At 39.8% G+C, this 17,831-nt stretch overlaps 1 protein-coding gene and 1 long non-coding RNA gene across 6 annotated transcripts in view; one reads left to right on the top strand and one right to left on the bottom strand.

The window, feature by feature from the left end:
- Positions 1-17,388, top strand: part of LOC139082296 (uncharacterized) — a 43,947-nt gene extending 26,559 nt beyond the window's left edge. Inside the window, exon 3 of the long non-coding RNA XR_011538156.1 lies at positions 17,127-17,388. This is a non-coding gene — a long non-coding RNA (uncharacterized lncRNA). The remainder of the gene's footprint in view (positions 1-17,126) is intronic.
- The window catches only part of FRAS1 (Fraser extracellular matrix complex subunit 1), a 426,477-nt gene that overhangs the window by 372,024 nt on the left and 36,622 nt on the right, over positions 1-17,831 (bottom strand). The window lies entirely within an intron of this gene.

Genomic DNA, 17,831 nt, shown 5'->3' on the forward strand with positions numbered 1-17,831 from the left:
CAGGATTTCAACTTTCTGAGACAGAAGAATGGGCAGTAAAGCTAAGGTTTGAACCAAAATGATTCTGGAGACCGTGAAGCCCAAAAGGTGTATAAGTACTGGTTTGGCTGGACTCAATGAATATCATTATTGCTAACAATAAGTATGCAGCCCTGAGTTTGTAATCAGTGCTATTAAAGCTATTAAACACACAAAATCTAGTCGATATATTCCTCTATACAGTTCCTATATTCTTGCCATCTACCCTAAACTTACACCTGAAGCTTAATATTATCATTCCAGGTCAGAATTTATTGAGCATCTTGTATGTGCCAAACACCATGCTAGATTTGGGGTACATAATGACAAGAAAATTGGTGACTGTCAATAAGGATCTTATAAGTCTGGAAGGGGTGACAGAGACATAAACAAAGACAAAAAACAAGCCACAAAAGCTCTCTGTGCAGTCACAGGGGTATGTGTAAGAGAAAGAAGTAGAGCGAGGAGGGATTAATGCTACGTTTTGGGCTGAGGGAAAGTATCATAAGGAGAGGAGCCTGGGCAGAGGTTTGTTTGAAAGATCAATTGGAGCCGCCAGTCAGACAAGGTATGGAAGAGCAGGCCAGGAATCCAGTAAGGAGCATCATGGGCAGAGACACGGAAATGAGAAGCAGCTTCATGTTTGGGGGAATCGATGAGTAGGTGTCACACTGGAAAATGAGAGAGAAAAAAGAGTGGAAGGTGAAGAGTTGAGAGTTGAGGAGAAACTAGATCAGAACGGGTCCTTGCAACCAAGCTAAAGAATTTGGACCACATCCTAAGATCAACGAGGGACCACTGACAGTTTTAGCCAGGGAAGGTGAGGAGGTCAACTTTAGAAAGATTACACTGACTTGAAAACATCCTTGATTACCCCAGGCTAATCAACTTTCCTCCTCCCAACTCTGGGACTATTTATTCCATCACTCAAGCTGCCACTGAGCCATCTTTGACTCAAGTGTATGTAAGTCTTAATTCCCTAATTTATCTTTACATACCAGGAGGCCATGCACCATTTCTCAGATTGTTTCTTTATTTCCCATGGATTTACTACAATATTCTCCATTCGGCATCTGCATCCAAGACCTCTCACTTCAAGTCTAGACCCTAACGCAATTGCCTAATCAACATCTTCCCTTGGCTTTTTCACACATATCTCAAAGTAAGTTTGTCCAAAACTTACTTCATCATCCTTCCTCTAAACCCAATCCTCCCCCTATGTTTCCTCTCAGTGAATGCTATCACTATTCGCCCAGTTGGCCTGAGCCCAGAAACCTGGAAGTCATCTTTGATTCCTGTTCAATTACCAAGTCTTACTGACCTTACTTCCTAAATCTCTCTTAAATCCCTACTCCTCTCCATCCCAGTGCTAACACCCTGGTCAATGACACAATCATTCACTCTTGCCTCATCCAATCTAGTCTCCAAGCCATAGCCAGAACACTGATATCTTTATGAAACTGCAATTCTGATCACATCTCTCTCTAGCTCAAAACCCTACAATAATTCCTATTGCCTTAAGATAAAGTCCAAACCCCTTAAAAGGGCTTCCAACTCTTCACTAGCGAGCCCAGGATTATCTCTTTAACCTCATCTCTCACCACTCCCCTCCTCCCACTCCACATTCAGGCCATTCTGAAATTTTTTTAGTTCTCCAATATGCTATTCTCACTCTCTCGCTCTCTTTCTCAAAGCCTTCCAGTATATTGTTACCCCCGCCTGAAACATAGCTCATTCTTACCCATTGTCTTTAATAACTGTCTAATCACATTTCTATCAAAACTCTTGGTTCCATGAATACATGATCACATCTGTCCATTCACTGTATCCTAGTGCCTAGTACAATGCTGGGCACATACTAGGAGCTTAATAAATACTTTCTGAATTAATGAATAAATAAATATTTGGGTTCATTCTGAGGGACTTTTAATTATCCTCAGGCTACAATTTCAAGATTCCATTAATTTGCTTATAATTGGAACAAAAGCTCTGACTAATACAAAACAAATGTATTCTACAGGGCTACACACACACACAGGAAGTTGGTGAATGGTACTCTATGTCAATAACACTTTCCGCCTTTACCCTCTTATTTATTCATTGTTCCATGATCTGTGATTAGACAGGTGATATGATTAAAAATATGAATTAATACTGAAATTGTTCACTGTGGCAGATTCAAAAATAAAGCAAAGAATAGAATGAGATTTGAGGAAAGGAAAGTGGGCTGCTCTAGCACAGGGCAGATAGATAAAACCAAGAATTTTCAATACAAAGAGTATCGAGAATTTCTTGTATCATATACCCCTGTTGCGCTGCTGAGGCAAGTGCTATAAACAGATACAGTCCTTGTCCTTTATGGATCTAGACTCTAGATTCTAGAGTCTAAGATAGAAAACACATGGCCAGGCCACATCAACATCTTTAACTTTTGACATCCCAAGGCTCATCATCCAAGAGCTGTTCATATTCCATCTGCCATAGGTGGCTATTCTGAATGAAATCTACCACATGTGCTATGACACAAAGATGAACAGCCAAGTCTACTATGCTGCTTTAAACAGGCACAACATAGCTATTTCACTGCAAAACATACACAGTCTGGTCTGAAACAGAGCTCAAGCATAACCAAAGAAGTCTTTGTTTATACAATAAATCTGAAGAGTGGCAGAGAGTCTGATAAAACACTGCTTGCCTACTATCCAGCAAGGGGATAAATCTCCCAGGCCATGCTTGCTAATCCCTACACTATATTAAGTGCTTTCACATGATGCACCAAGAGGCACATGGGCACAGTATGCTTGATTACATTACTTGTTGACTAGGGCCTGCAGACTTATCAAAGGAAAGACTGGAGGCCAGCATTGTGCCAAAGCCCCTCACCCTAACCAGGGTTCCCACTCTGTTAGAGGCCCCAGAATGCTCCCAAGAGGTAAGGAGCTTGCTTTAAGAAATTTAAATCTCAGCAAGGATGGAGCATCTACAATCAGTGAGGCACTGGACCGAACTGTTGAAAGGAACTTATTTTACTTTATCCTATCCTACTGAGCAGGAGTCCTAACCAGGCCTCTTCCTACCCTTGAAATTATATGAAAATTTGTACGTGTGGCTATTGCTCCAAGGAGAAAGTTCATACCAGGCTGCACCACTGGATCACTCAGGTTCCAGAGAAGGCATATTTGGCGGCAAGACTGGCTGAGAGGTTTCTGAACTGTCATTGCATTCCCAAAGACACCTGGTGGCCCAGAAAAGGAAAGCACCAAAGCATCCAAGGACTGTACTATCTAAGGATCCCCGGCTGTCTTCCTGTATGTCTTCCTTGATTTGTGTTGGGATTAAGAAGCCACATTTCAATTTCCCACGAAGTAGCAAAGGCCATCAAGCCAACACCAGAACCACCATCAATCCTTCCATCGCATCTGTATCATAGCTGTAGATTTGATCTAAACCTAGGTTCTGACCTCACTTGTAGCACAACTTTAATTCAGTTCAGACTACGTCAGAGAAAGCCTAGGAACTGGGCCTAAGTGTCCTAAGGTTCAAAGACTTAGAGGCCCTGAATCATTCTGGAATAGACCCCTAAAGTCAGCAACCCACATGAGTACACTCAATCCTGCACCAAAATAATCCTGACTTTAACCTTGAGGTCAGACATGGTACTGAATGGCCTCCTCCTGAACAAGAGTGGCTGAGGCTGCAGCTCTGCGCACATATCCCTTCTCCCCTGGAACCAGGCCGGCCTGGACCCCAACGAAGAACAAATCAGAGCTAACGGGGGCTTCTCCTCTTTCCGCCATTTCACCACGAGACCAATATTCCCACCCAGAGGACTGATGGGAATGAGAGAAACATGAAAGATATTTTGATAATCTTAGAAATAAGCCTTACTGAGAATACATAGAACTTCTTGGACAACTCTAAATTAAACCTTAGAGACAAACCCACATATGGAACAGTCCCATAAGCTCACGCAGGCAAAGATGATTCTTGCCGTGCTGCCACCATTCCATAGGAGACAGTGATTTTGTCATTTGAAATCACATAAACAAAGTTCATTATTGCTGTTGTTTTATTATTTATAAGGAAACTTGTTCAGATTTAAGGTATTTGTCATATATATTGATCATAAAAAAAATCAGTGTACATTTTAAAGAAACCAAACATACTGTCAACTCTAAAATGAGCAGAATATAAGAAATTCATCAACATATTTATTCTTTGTTCAATTGTGTTATAGGCAACAAATAGTTAAGGGTCTGAAATACACCTATTTATAACTTTTAAAAATTCTCCCCATTGATCTGATCAAGGCAAAATGACAAAGAGCAAACAGAAAAAAGATGTATTTTACAAATTTTTTTTACCTCAGTAGACAAGCAGGACAAACAGACAAGATACGCTCTTCCTCTCTCCTCAATGCGGGAATATGAGCTGCTTTGGGAGAGCCTAATCTGAACCACCCAACTACAACACTAGCTGTCAGTCAAGGGGTTTTGCTTGTTTTTGCTCCCTGATAGTGATGTTCTTGAAATTGGAGTTTCTCATACGTTGGTCCATGGACCAGTCATTAAATCACCCGGGAAACTTGTTAAAAGTAAGACTCAGGACCCTGCCCTTGTCCCACTGAATCAGCATCCTCAGAACTGAGTTCGGTGTCTGTGTTTTTAATAAACACCCTAACCGACTATAACACAAAGTCAGGTTCAGGAATTACTATTTTAAAAAGTCTGATCTGAACTTGCTGACATAGTTTTAAGGAACTGTTAAAAATATAATAAAAGTATTAAAGGAAAGAAATATTGATTGAGTATAGCCATTTGATGGCTTTGGTTCGGCCATTTCCTAACTGCATTAACTAAGAAACAAGTAGCCATGCAAAGAATCTATTTGGTAAGGACAATTACATATTATTCTTCCTGTAGTACTTTCATAAGCCATTTCTGGAGAACAAAATACTAATGATTTGAGTCTTAATTATCTGCATAGGATGGTAATGTTTTCAAAGCCCATTCACAAGCCAGAGGCCTCAAGAAGTAGCTGTCAGAAAAGAGAGGCAACTAACAGAAAATTCACACATGGCTAAGGTATAAAACATAATAAATTATAGATCCACAATCTCCAGATTTATGGATCCCAGAGGATAAGTCAAATTTGTAAATATATACATGACTGTGAGATTCCTTTAAAGCAACAGTAAAAGCCAGATTTTTAATATGCATTTGCTGATTATTCATTAGTTTCATTTATTCAGTTAGTTTTCTATATGTCTTTTCTACACATTATAAGATGATATTATTATAGTTTTTAATCAAGCACCCAAAATATGCTAACCACATGCAATTAGACATTTTCCCTTCCTACTCTGAAGAATGCTTAATTCAACTAAAATTTAGATTTATTATGTGAAAAACATAGAAAGCAGGGCAATATACTTACTAAAGTGAAGGAAATTATCAAAGAAATTCTCAATATAGTGAAAAATCAGGATGTTAAAAATTCTAAAAATTGCTTTTCATTGCGTTTTTAAAATACTGTGTTTTAAAAATATACATTCTTACAATTTTTTCTGATTCAGAATCCTTTCCTATCGCTCAGGACAACTCCATCTAGGGATATCAATGTGGCAGCAGCAGGCCTGTCTTCCCCCATGTTACTCTCTTAGCTTTCCAATGTGTCTCGTTTCTAAATTAATTAACTATTCATGACTTTTACATTGTTGCAAAACAGAACCTCATCTTACATTTCACAACTTAAGTACTGGTTTCGGGTTTTATCATGTTTCATATTTTATCCTACTTCCAACAGTGGCAGACATCCTCCCCTCACCATCTCTAGTCAAACGAAAGAAAAAGTGAATTCAGATGGGTCTTTCGAAGTACAGAGGAGCCTCTCTCCCCACCGCCTTTCCCCATTTCCTCCCCACGCCCCCTGAGAGGAGCTCCTGGGGTTAGGACATCAGTGTCTCCCCTGTCACTGAGCCCTTTGTTTATTGAGAAAGGGAACAGAAAAAGTGCATGGAAGATGCTATGAATAACCAAACTTCTAGAGCTTCATGATGCCTGTCAACCATCCCAGTCTCTCCCATCTTCAGAAATAAGGGTTATGGAATGTTATATAATCATATAAAACATACCACGTCAGGTAGAACCAACAGTCCAGAGGGGAGCGGAAGGCAACTATTCCCATTAAGCATTTACTCTTCTGAGGATTATGCCAAACCAAGCCTGAATCCTGGTTTCAGAATCAGGTAAAGACTCTTTCAGACTGGGAGCTATCCACATGGAGCCACCTGATGCCAGGTGGAGAAACTGGGGACCAGCAGGTTTTCTAGAAAATTTGGATCTAAAGTAAAGAAAAACTGTGTAGGAAAGAAACCCACTGCCAAGAGAACAAATAAATTCAATCAATCTAAATCAGAAGAACAACGGCAATATGAAGCAAGGTTAGGCTGAGCACCTTGTCTGAAACTCAGGATCAGTTCAATTTTATGACAGAATATGATAATATAAAAACATTCTATAATCTTAGTAGAAAAATCTTGCAGGACGTGAAATACCGATAAAGGCATGATTCCATAACAAGGCTTATTTTCTTTAATAGATTATTAAATATGCATTAAGTATTTACTTTCTCCCCTTTTAGTTAAAAAGTCCTCTAATTTGACCGTAAGTTCCTGAAGACAGACATTTGGCCTTTCATCTCCTGCCACAACAAACATACCTGCTATGCAATGAGTTTCTGCCGAATTGACTGAATGAATGAACAAATTTATATCTCGTCTTCTCTTTTTCTGAAAGCATGTATAGTAGAATGAATTCATTAACAAACAAAGAACATAAAAGCAAGCAAAAAAATGCATATGGTGAAGCATTTAATCTTGCTAGCAAGATCAGACCCATGTATTTGAATGAATAATGACAACGGTCTGCACTGCATACAGATAAGATCAACTGTGCACTCGCCCAAGAGTTCAAAGGAAGAAATTAGGTGGATGGCACCAGACCTCCTTCCTCCCTACATGTCTGCCAAGAATGTGCGTCCAGACTTCTCACTCTCTCTGGCCCTGGATAGATTTATACTAAATATTCCTAAAATTTTTTTGCACATTATGGAGCAAATGTTAAAATTATTAGTTGCTGGTGCCGTCGAGTGGATTCTGACTCCCAGTGACCCTGTGGACAGCAGAGCTGAAACCTGCCCAGGTTTCTGCACCATCCTCTCCCTTTCCAGTGCTGTATCAGACAATGCCCCACTGCTACTCACAAGGTTTTCGTGGCCAATTTTTTTGGAAGTAGATGGTCAGGTCCTTTTACCTAGTCTATCTTAGTCTGGAAGCTCCACTGAAACCAGTCCACCATGGGTGAGCCTGTTGGTATTTGAAATACCAGCAGCATAGCTTTCAGTATCTCAGCTACACACAGTAGCCACAGTATGACAACCAACAGGTGACAGATGGGTGGTGTGGTTCCCTGACAGGGAAACAAACCTGGGCCGTGGCAGTGAGAGCACCAAATCTTAACCACTAGACCACCAGGGCTGGCCATTAAAATTTCAATGGCCAAGAAAACTGTGGTGTCTGGCGCTAGCTTGGCTCATGTGCAATGCAGCATCTTCACAAGGGGCTTCTGTTCAGATTTATTCCTAAACATCTTACTTTCGCCTTGTGTTTAATGTCAAAGTTGCCACAACCACTCCTGGAAGGAAAAGCAGTAAAATATTGAATAAAAACAGTCACGGTTCCCTAGCAATACAGGAGGTTCCGGCTGAGAGCACCGAGCTGAACGGGTTTGAAGCATGGAGGAGGCTACCTTTTACAAGCGGCTGTTCCGTTCTAGCTGATCCCATTACGTGCTGGGTACAGGAAGGTGCTGCTCTCTGGCCTTTGTGCATAGAGCTTAGCTCCTCCCATCAGTACCACTGATCTACAAAGCTAAGGCAAAGAACTATTACACACTACTCTTCATAAACGTGTATCCCTCACGAGGCTCACCTCTGCATTCTGTCCCCAAACCCCCACCTCCACTGCATCCCCAAATCCTAGGGGAAAAAAATCTATGAGAAAGAGCTGTAATCTACACATGAAGACCTAGAATGTCACCTGCCGAACACAGCCTCTCAGAAGGCAAGAGAAAAGTGAAGAACTTGCAGTTTGGGAGACTCCAGGTATATTAAAATATTGAAAAAAATTATTAAGAATGCCAGATGTTTTATTTAACGATTAAAATTGTTTGGTAAATGTCTTCTCCCAACACCATCCCCATATCCAATAGTTGTGGCTACCGGAGATAACACAAAAAGTGTAAATACTGGTCCTTCCATGGTTTTGAGGCTGGCTTCAGTGGCTTTCTGCAGAGCTCCCCTAAAGCCACTTTCATAGGCCCTGAACCCAAGAGACTTTTATTTGCCTTTCTCTGCCTTAAAAGGGAGAGACAGAGAAAGCCGTTCATTGGGAAGCAGAGAGCTGCTTTCTTTGCCTGTCTTTGAGCCCCAGAAGGAGCAGAGGTGGGCACTGGTACATTCCAGACGTAGAAGATGAAGCCACACACACACCACACCACCTCCAAATGTGTTCTGTTATTCTATGAACAGGATGCAAATTTAGGTATGTTTTCATTTGGTTTAAAGAATAGGAGAGTTACTCAATGTTCAACGTCTGCATTTATTTCTCCTGTAGATGAAGCTATTTTACTCTTTTGTCTTCCTCCCTCAGATCTTAAACAGGGGTGAGGGCACTTATTATGTGGCAATAAATTTAGATGTGTCTGACTGAGAGAAATCTATAGTACTGTGATAACTTCAATCTCTAGGTAATAAAATCTTTATAGTCATCCTCAATACTTTATGTATTTGGTTTACACCACTTATTTCTATTAGGATTTTTCTTTTACCTGTTTCCCATTCCTTCAGCCTGTTCTCTAACTTTCAGCTTTTACTTTAACTATGCTGTTGAGCTAGAAGTTAAAATACCCTTGGGAAGGTGGTACTTAATGCCATCCTAACTTGGAGAATTAAAGGGAATCTATAGAGTCGTTCAGTAAAGTTCATACTTAGTGTGATAATGATCATGGCCAACATGTACGGAATAAATCCAATTAGCATATGGGTACTTGGAGTTCATACATTTAATACGAAGTGACATTTTGATAACTAAAGAATTGAGCCATTAGCACTCTCTGGTTACAACTCGTCTGACAGATTCTGGGCATGAACTTCACTAATTGAGTTTTCAAGGACTTAGGTGAGGATTAGTGACAGGGATGAATTCTGTGCTCCAATTCTTCTGTAGAAGTGTTTCTGGTGGTCCCTTGAAAATGGCTTCTTTTCTGAGAAGTCTCTAAGGAAATATGTTCAACAGTTTAGATAAAGAAGAAAATTGTTCCAATTTTTTGTTCTCTTCTTTTTAAAAAAACGATTGGCCCAGAGCTAACATCTGTTGCCAATCTTTTTTTTCTTCTTCTTCTCCCCAAAGTCCCCCAGTACATAGTTGATATTCTAGTTGTAGGTCCTTCTAGTTCTGCTATGTGGGATGCCGCCTCAGCATGGGTTCATGAGCGGTGCCATGTCCGTGCCCAGGATCCAAACCAGCAAAACCCTGGGCCACCAAAGTAGAGCGCGTGAAACTTAACCAGTTGGCCATGGGGGTGGCCCCTGTTCTTTTTTTTCTTTTGAAAATCACCATATTTACTTGATCAAAGAAGTTTATTTGGTTAGAACATTTTGGAAGTGTACCATTCAAATTGAAAAATGGTATTGTTATAAATCTGCAATTTTAGTTATCGATAGGGCCACTGCAGCCTAATTTGGAGTCTTAAAGGGGAGTGGATTTTCTTTAGTATTTTGAGAGAGTTAATAAACATTCACTGAATGGATGAAGCAGATGCTGAAAAACTGGACTCCTGATTTCTGTGCGGCACCCTCCTTCTCTGTACACTTGCTTTGCAGAACCCTCATTTAGTGTTCCTCATGTTCTGTCAGAATATCTGGATAGCATCGTTTCTTTCCTCCATTCTGCTGTTTTATCCTTCTTTCTATAACCAGTATAAAAACACATTACAGACTAAAAGCACTACACAAGTATAAGATATTACTACAACTTGGGCCATAATGTGGTCCAAGAATATTAGAATCAGAAATTCTCAGTTCTTTAAGAATTTTCTCTTGATAGAAAATTCCTATTTTCTACCCCAGGTAACTATAAAAAAAATTTACTAATACTTTGGATGAAAACATGTTAAAAATTATACTCTCGTTTTGAAATAATGAGGGAAAAAAAGAGACTGAACATAAAAGTTTAGGTTCTTATAGATGTGAACACAGGAATACCAAGCAATTATATTTTCTACTCCTACAACTTTTATCATCAAAACAATTCCAAAACCTCTATGTTGTCTCATGCCTATATGTGAAAAAATAAAGAAAAACATGAACTGAATGTTGAAGCAAAAGCAAGCACAAGGGAGTTCTAATCCTAAACCTGGTCCAATTCACAGCCTGAACTAAAACCTGTTCTCTTACAAATGTTTCTCAGCTTCTCCTTTTGTAAAGAAAACAACATCATGCTTGCTGGGTCAGCCACCAGATCTGTGGAATAAAGGTCCTATATAAATCAGTCTCCTAACAACTTTAAAAAAAAAAAATCAAGTTAAGCCTTTTTAAAAATTAAAGGGTATTTATCCATATTAAATGGCCCCCAGCAGCCAGGCTAAGTACTTTAGCAGCTCTTACATTCCCCAAAACAAAGATTTACCATTTGCTTCTTTCCCCTTCTCCAGCACAGTCTCAGTTTAGACTAGCACTAGCCTAAGATGGAAAGACAGTGGGCTTCTGAAGCCAACATTTCATGACTACATTCCTCATTTGGGCCTTCACAACACATGTGATCTTTAGGAAACTCTCTTAGCCTCAATGTCCTTGATTGTACAATAGGGATAATAATATCCACACCTTGAGGATAGTTCAATTAAATGAGATGAGATATATAAACACGAGGAGCTAGGATCAGCTACATAATTTGTGGGGTTCAGTGCAAAATAAAAACACAGGGCATCTTGTTCAAAAACTACTAAAAATTTCAAGATGGCCACAGCAAAGCATAAAACCAAGAACAGGGCACTTCTGAGTGTGGGACTTGTACAACTGCATGGTTCACACACTTGTGAAGCTTTCCCTGCCCAAAAGCACTGGAAGTATTTAGCAAATGATTGTTGTTGTTAGTGCCTGTTGAGTGGATTCTGACTCCTAGCAACCCTGAGTACAGCAGAGTGGAACCCTGCCTGGTCTTTTTGTGACATCCTCTCCCCTCGGCGCTATATTAGACAATGCTCCACTGCCACTCATAGGGTTTTTACGGCCAAGTTATTTATAAGTGGGTGGCCAGGTCCTTCTTCCCAGTCTTAGTCTGGAAGCTTTGCTGAAACCTTTCGAATACCAGCTGGTATGTTAAGTGCTGGTGGCATAGCTTTCAGCATCACAGCAACAGGTAGCCACCACAGCATGACAATCGACAGATGAGTGGTGTGGTTCCCTGACCGGGAAACAAACCCAGGCCGCAGTGGTGAGAACCTCAAATCTTAACCACTAGACCAACATAATAAATGACAGGTATTATTAAAGCAAAAGTGCTTACTTTGATATGATCGTTTAACTTTTTTAGAGTGTTTTCAGAGGGAGATGGATTTGCAGGAGGGACACAACCCTCAGAGAGTGGAAATATCATTGAACAACTGCAGGAAAGCCACTGAACATCTCTTGGCCTAAATTTCCTCCTATTCTGAACAGAGGTTGACTCAGAGAAGTGGTTTTCAAACTATGCTTTGAAACTACGCTCTGAAGAATCCTTGGATTGCCCTCCAAGACAGAAAGTGCAGGTGAAGAGGGGGCGAGCCAAGTAGGTCACGCTCACTAGACACAGAGTGACTACGTCCGACTCTCTCACCTTCATTTGAAAAACTGAGTTACGTGAAAATTACTGGATTTGTTAAGCTTGCAGTCTTTCCAATTTTAAGTTCTATGCTCTATTTCCTGTTATATCTTCACAACAACTTCGAAAGGAGAAGGATAAATATCATCACCTCCATTTGTCAAAGAACACTCAGAGAGGGTCAACCTCTTATCTAGGAACTTGACGCTACACCACCCTGCCCTCCGGGGCCCAACATCACTTTCTTTCCTGGGCTGTGTCTCTCCCCTCCAGCCTCCAGAAAATGCTTCCTTCTATTTTTTTTTCTTTTCTGGTTCTTCAAGAAACCCCGCTCCCTCTGAGGTGACTACAGTGTTAACGTGACCACAGTAGAAGAGGGAAGAGGGCTATAAAACAGGATGAATCACAGGTCAATTCAATATGATAATAAGCTATTTCCCCCATTTCTACCCAAATTGTGCTCATTTATATCCCACATCTCTCTCCCAAACCTGGAATTCCCTTTCTTCACGCTCCACAAAGTACCCAGCTGTTATCCATTCTTTCATGTTAAGAGCTCACACTCTGGAACCACACAACCTGGGTCCAAATCCCCACTCTTCCACATGCTCACCCCGTGACCCAGAGCAAGAACCGCTCTGGCCAGAGTTTTCTCATAGGGTTAGTATAAAGAATAAATGAACGGATCAGTGCCTGGAACACAGTAAGTGCTATATAAGCGTTTACTGAATAAATAAAATAAACAAAAATTTTATTTACCTCCTACCTCATGTGCCCCTTCACCTCCATCTTTTAAAAGGTTGACCAAAAAGGATTCCACAAGTGGAGGGGAGGGCTGGAATAGTGAACAAGGACAAGAGGAGTGCTCAGAGCCTGTTGTCATTTTCTAATAATACACCTCCCATCACAACCGTTATTTCTGTCTGGAAGGGCCAGTTATAGAAGCATTCCAAATTGACTTGTTCTTACTCTCACATTTCACATCATCCCTTTCAAGTACTGCAGACACACATGAGGAGGTGAAAATTACTGAGGCCACCTTCACCTTACAAATGACCCTGATGCACAAAGGCCACCCGTCTCCTCCCCCATTGCCCCATGCCTCTCCCCCTTCTCAAAAGCTGAGACCTGGCTTGCAATGCCAGGGGAGCCCATACGAACTAAAGCAATGAGGAGATTTTTTAAACAGGGAAGAAATAAGAAACTGTCAATAGTGGAACGGGCTAGCCCCAGGAGCAGGCTCTCAGGGCTCTACTGCTACTGTCCCCACCCCCCAGGCCCAACAACCACAAAAAGGGAACATAGTCCCGACGGCTGGAAATGTTTTACTCTACTTGCTTATGCTGCCTACAATTCCTGCAGTAAGAGACTCTTTTGGGTTCAACTCTGGCTTTTAAAATAGGACATTCACTCAGTAATATTATTTGACATAATTATCACATGTCAGACTCTATTCTTGGCTCTGGGAATACGATGGTCACTAAATGAAGTCTGTGCCCTCATGGAACTCATATTTAGGGAATTAAGGGGCCATCAGGCGCTCACATTTTAGGATGTGTGGTCGAAGCCACTTACATTATATATTTCTTAACTTTATCTGGAGCTTAAGGCACAGGGAGCGCTCTGGAGAGAATTCAGATCCTTCCTAGACCAACACATTTAAGAAGAAGGTTAGAGTGGAACTCAGAGTGGCAGGAAGACAATGGGAAAAGGAGAGAGAGGGAACAAAACGTGAAAGAGGACTAAAGACAAACTTCTTCTATTTTTGCATTTTTAGCCTAAAGCCAGGCCTACTTTTCCCGCACCACATGGTCCTTGTACTGGTCTGCCATGGCTGCCATCACAGAGAGCACCAGAGACTGGCTGGCTTAAACAACACAAATTTAGTTTCTCGCTGTTCTGGAGGCTAGAAGTCCAAGATCAAGGTGTCGGCAGGGTTGGTTTCTTCCAAGGCCTCTCTCCTTAACTTGTAGACGGCTGTCTCCTTCCATATATGTTCACACGGTCTTCCCAATTGTGTGTCTGTGTCCTAATCTCTTCTTACAAAGACACCAGTCATTTGCATCAGGGCCCACCCTAATGACCTCCTTTTTCTTTAATCACTTCTTTAAAGGTCCTGTCTCCAAATACAGTTAAATTCTGAGAGACTGGGAGCCAGAATTTCAAGATATGAACATAGGGAGGACACAATTCAGCCCACACAGTCTTCTACTCTCGAGACCAAAACCAAGATAACACAATGGTGAGACTTCACCAAACATTAAATAGATCCAACTAGTCTTTATGAAGTATTTTGTGGGAAAACATACACTCCAAATTCCAAATAAACAAATTAAAAAAAAACTTTTAGAACTATCAATTGAAAAGACCATCTGGAAATAACCTTTTTTTCCCTTTATAATGAGGCTTTCACTGTTTGAATGAAACCTAATCTAGTAGGATCTAACTACTTGAGGATAGAATTTCTTCTTAGAAAAGTTTTGATATTTTTACATTCAAAATAAAGATCTTTCTGGTCAATTAGACATGTTTTAAGCATTTCCTTATTTATAGATATTACATTGCTTTTATGATAGTCATTTCAAAAAATGTTTCCTGGTGAAGGGGCCAGTCATGGGAGGAACGCAGGCTGAGCATTAACTTCCTTCTTTCCGGCTTCACAGGTTAAGTTGGTACATGTTTAACTAAAAACAAAACCAAGCAAAATTCCTAAATCTAGAGCATAACTTTAGTGAAAATTATTTTATACGACAACTGGAAAATTCTGGCAAGTCACCAGATGCTTTACCCCGCAAGTGACAAGGCCATCAATGGAACAGCAAGTATTACCCTCAATCAAACTGGGTAATTTTGAGTTTATTATCTAGAAATCTCTCTGTAGTTCCCTTACAATTCTGTTATATACATACAAAAAATAGAACCCTTGATTATAAGTAGTTGCTAAATCATGCTATGGCTTCTTTCAACTATAGACTATAAGCAATATATGGAAATTCACACATTCTTTTTATTACCTGCAGCAAATGCTTTAAATGCTGAATTGTAGCAACTAAACTTTCCCAGGCACTTGACGGTTCATAAAGGTTACAGAGGCAAAGCACACCGACCTCAGCGTCAGGCAGACCCAGGCTGAGTCTTGGCTCTTCTACTTTCAGAGAAGTCTTGAAAAAGTTCCTTGCCTTCCTCAAGGCTGTTCTTCCATAAAATGGAAATGGTAGCTGTGCCCACCTCACAGGGCTTTGGAGAAGATTAAACATGATGACGCATGTAAAGCACTCAACACAACACCTAGCATGTATGACATAGTAAATTCCAGTTACAATTACTATTAGCATTACATAGGCTCCATGGTACAACCATCATGTCCACTTTCAAAATGAGGAAACTGAGATTTAGAGAAGCTGTCACCTGCCTAAACTCAAACAACCAATAAAGAACATCCTCTAACTCCAGACCCTGGAATTTACATTGAACCCAGATGAATAGTAAGGGTTGATGAAATGTTTTTAGATAAATTGGCACTTACCATCTTTGACCCATCCCCCTCCCCCCTCATTTTTACTTGTTCACATCTCCGTTTCTTCCAACAGCTGGTATGGACAGGTAAGTAAATTATTCACGGCTTGCGTCAACTATAGATGATGAGAAATATATACTAATAATTAATACAGGGACCTCTCTGATACGTTTAGGCATTAGAGGAACTAGCAGCTGCGTTTTCACTGTGAGAATTAATTCAATTTCAGATGGAAAAAAAATTGCTCGAATAAAGGTAAATGTCACTTAAAGATGTTGTTCAATTCATTCTTCCAAAAATATTTCAGGAAAATTTGAAGAAACACTGTTTGTTCACAAGTAAAGTTTTTAATTTGAAAATATGAAGAAAATTAAGAATAGCAACTATCTTTTATTGCTTGATCTTAAGCCTGTCATTAACATTAATCGATGAGTAAGAAACATACATTAACATTTAAGTAATAAATGATATCTTCAAAAAGAATTAGTGAATATAACAGATTACAGAATATTTTCAGTTCAGTTTCGTTTCTTTTGAGTCAGATATTAACTCCAAGGAGGCTACAACATCATAACTTACTGAGTGCTTATTCTGTACCAAACACTATACTAAAGATATTAATTGATAAGATTCCCCACAGCTGCCCGTGTGTTAAGTACTGTTATTGCCCCATTTTACAAGTGAAGAAATCAAGGCAGAGGAATTTTTTTTTTTTTAAAGATTTTATTTTTTTTCCTTTTTCTCCCCGAAGCCCTCCAGTACATAGTTGTACATTCTTCGTTGTGGGTCGTTCTAGTTGTGCCATGTGGGACGCTGCCTCAGCGTGGTTTGATGAGCAGTGCCATGTCCGCGCCCAGGATTCGAACCAACGAAACACCGGGCCGCCTGCAGTGGAGCGCGCGGACTTAACCACTCGGCCACGGGGCCAGCCCCAAGGCAGAGGAATTCTGTAACTTGCCCAAGGTCCAAGAGCGATTAAATGGAAGAACCAGGATCTGAACTTAGATCACCTGGCTTCAGACTTTATACTCTCAATCGCTACTTTAAACTAAATAAAATAATCAAGTGACTATATAAATACGTTCTGTTAAAGTGCTTGAAAACGATCTGTTTTAGTAAGTTAAGCAATGACTATGCAATAATTAATTACACTTTTTTTCCTAATGCAAGGTCAAATCTCAACTCAGCAAAATTTCCACCAAAAACGAAGAGTTTCTATCACATAGTGCATATTAAAACATTCCACGTTATTAAGATCCTATTATAGATAAAAGTCAGAAAAATTCCAATTTTAGAACTTTTTAAGCTCAAGATTAAAAATATATTTAATACAACATAGAGGGAGAAAAGAATGTTGCATGTGGCTTTAACTCAGCTTGCCTTCAGGAAAAAGCTATGTTACCTCAAACAACCAATATATGTAAATTAGAGCACTTGCTGTGGTTTTCATTTTTAGAAAACTCTCCCAAATCCGCAGCCTCACTTTTCATCTCTTCTGTAATATGAGAGATGTTGTGTGACCCAAAGTGCTTTGGAAATATATAGGTAACATAAATGTGGAGCACAATATGCTTTCCTAATTCCATTTTTATAGTTGCAAAAACTACTTGGTTATCCATAAGTAATTTTACCTATTCCTTTCACACTGATGTTATGTTTCTAACTGCGCAGTTATTTCCAGGTGGCCTGTTGTGACGTCCCAGACCGGTCATCAAGACTTGAGGTGGGAGATAAGGACAAGCAAGTGAGCTCCAGAAACAGATGAGTTGTGATTCAGAACTCTTTCTCATTAAATGCAACATAATACAGTATCTATTAAAACATACTTCTGAAATTGCTGCTAGTAGTAACCTTAACAGAAATAACTGAAAATATATGCTTTGCAAACAGAATTTCTCTAAATAGAACACTATTAAATTGGTCCTTGGAGTGTCAGAGGATTTTTTAATTTTGTCTTCATAACTGTGTTCTTTCACAATTCACTGGCTTTGTGTCTTCAGATGCTAATTTCTTTTTCTACTGGAGAAGTTAATAGGCACCTCCACGTACAGCAGATGGCTCCTTATAAAAAAATAAATAAAACTAAAAAGTTGGAGAGCATCTGGCCAGATATATCAGATCTGGTAGTTCACATTTTAAATACCTGTTATTCTTGTTCAGATAAAAATAATTTTAATCCTGGTAACTTAATCTTCTGCTCTTCTGAAATCTTAATAAGGTTTTTATGGGAGCAGATATTAAATATAATCAGTTGTCATAGTGGTATGAATTCTGTTTTTCCTTTTCAATATAAGCAACATGCCTTAGTCCTAACAGCTGCACAAATAGAGATTCACTTTGATTTATACTTAGCACTTTCTATCTAAGCATCTAGAA

The sequence above is a fragment of the Equus przewalskii genome, chromosome 3 (assembly GCF_037783145.1).
Source record: "Equus przewalskii isolate Varuska chromosome 3, EquPr2, whole genome shotgun sequence".
Lineage (NCBI taxonomy): Eukaryota > Metazoa > Chordata > Mammalia > Perissodactyla > Equidae > Equus > Equus przewalskii.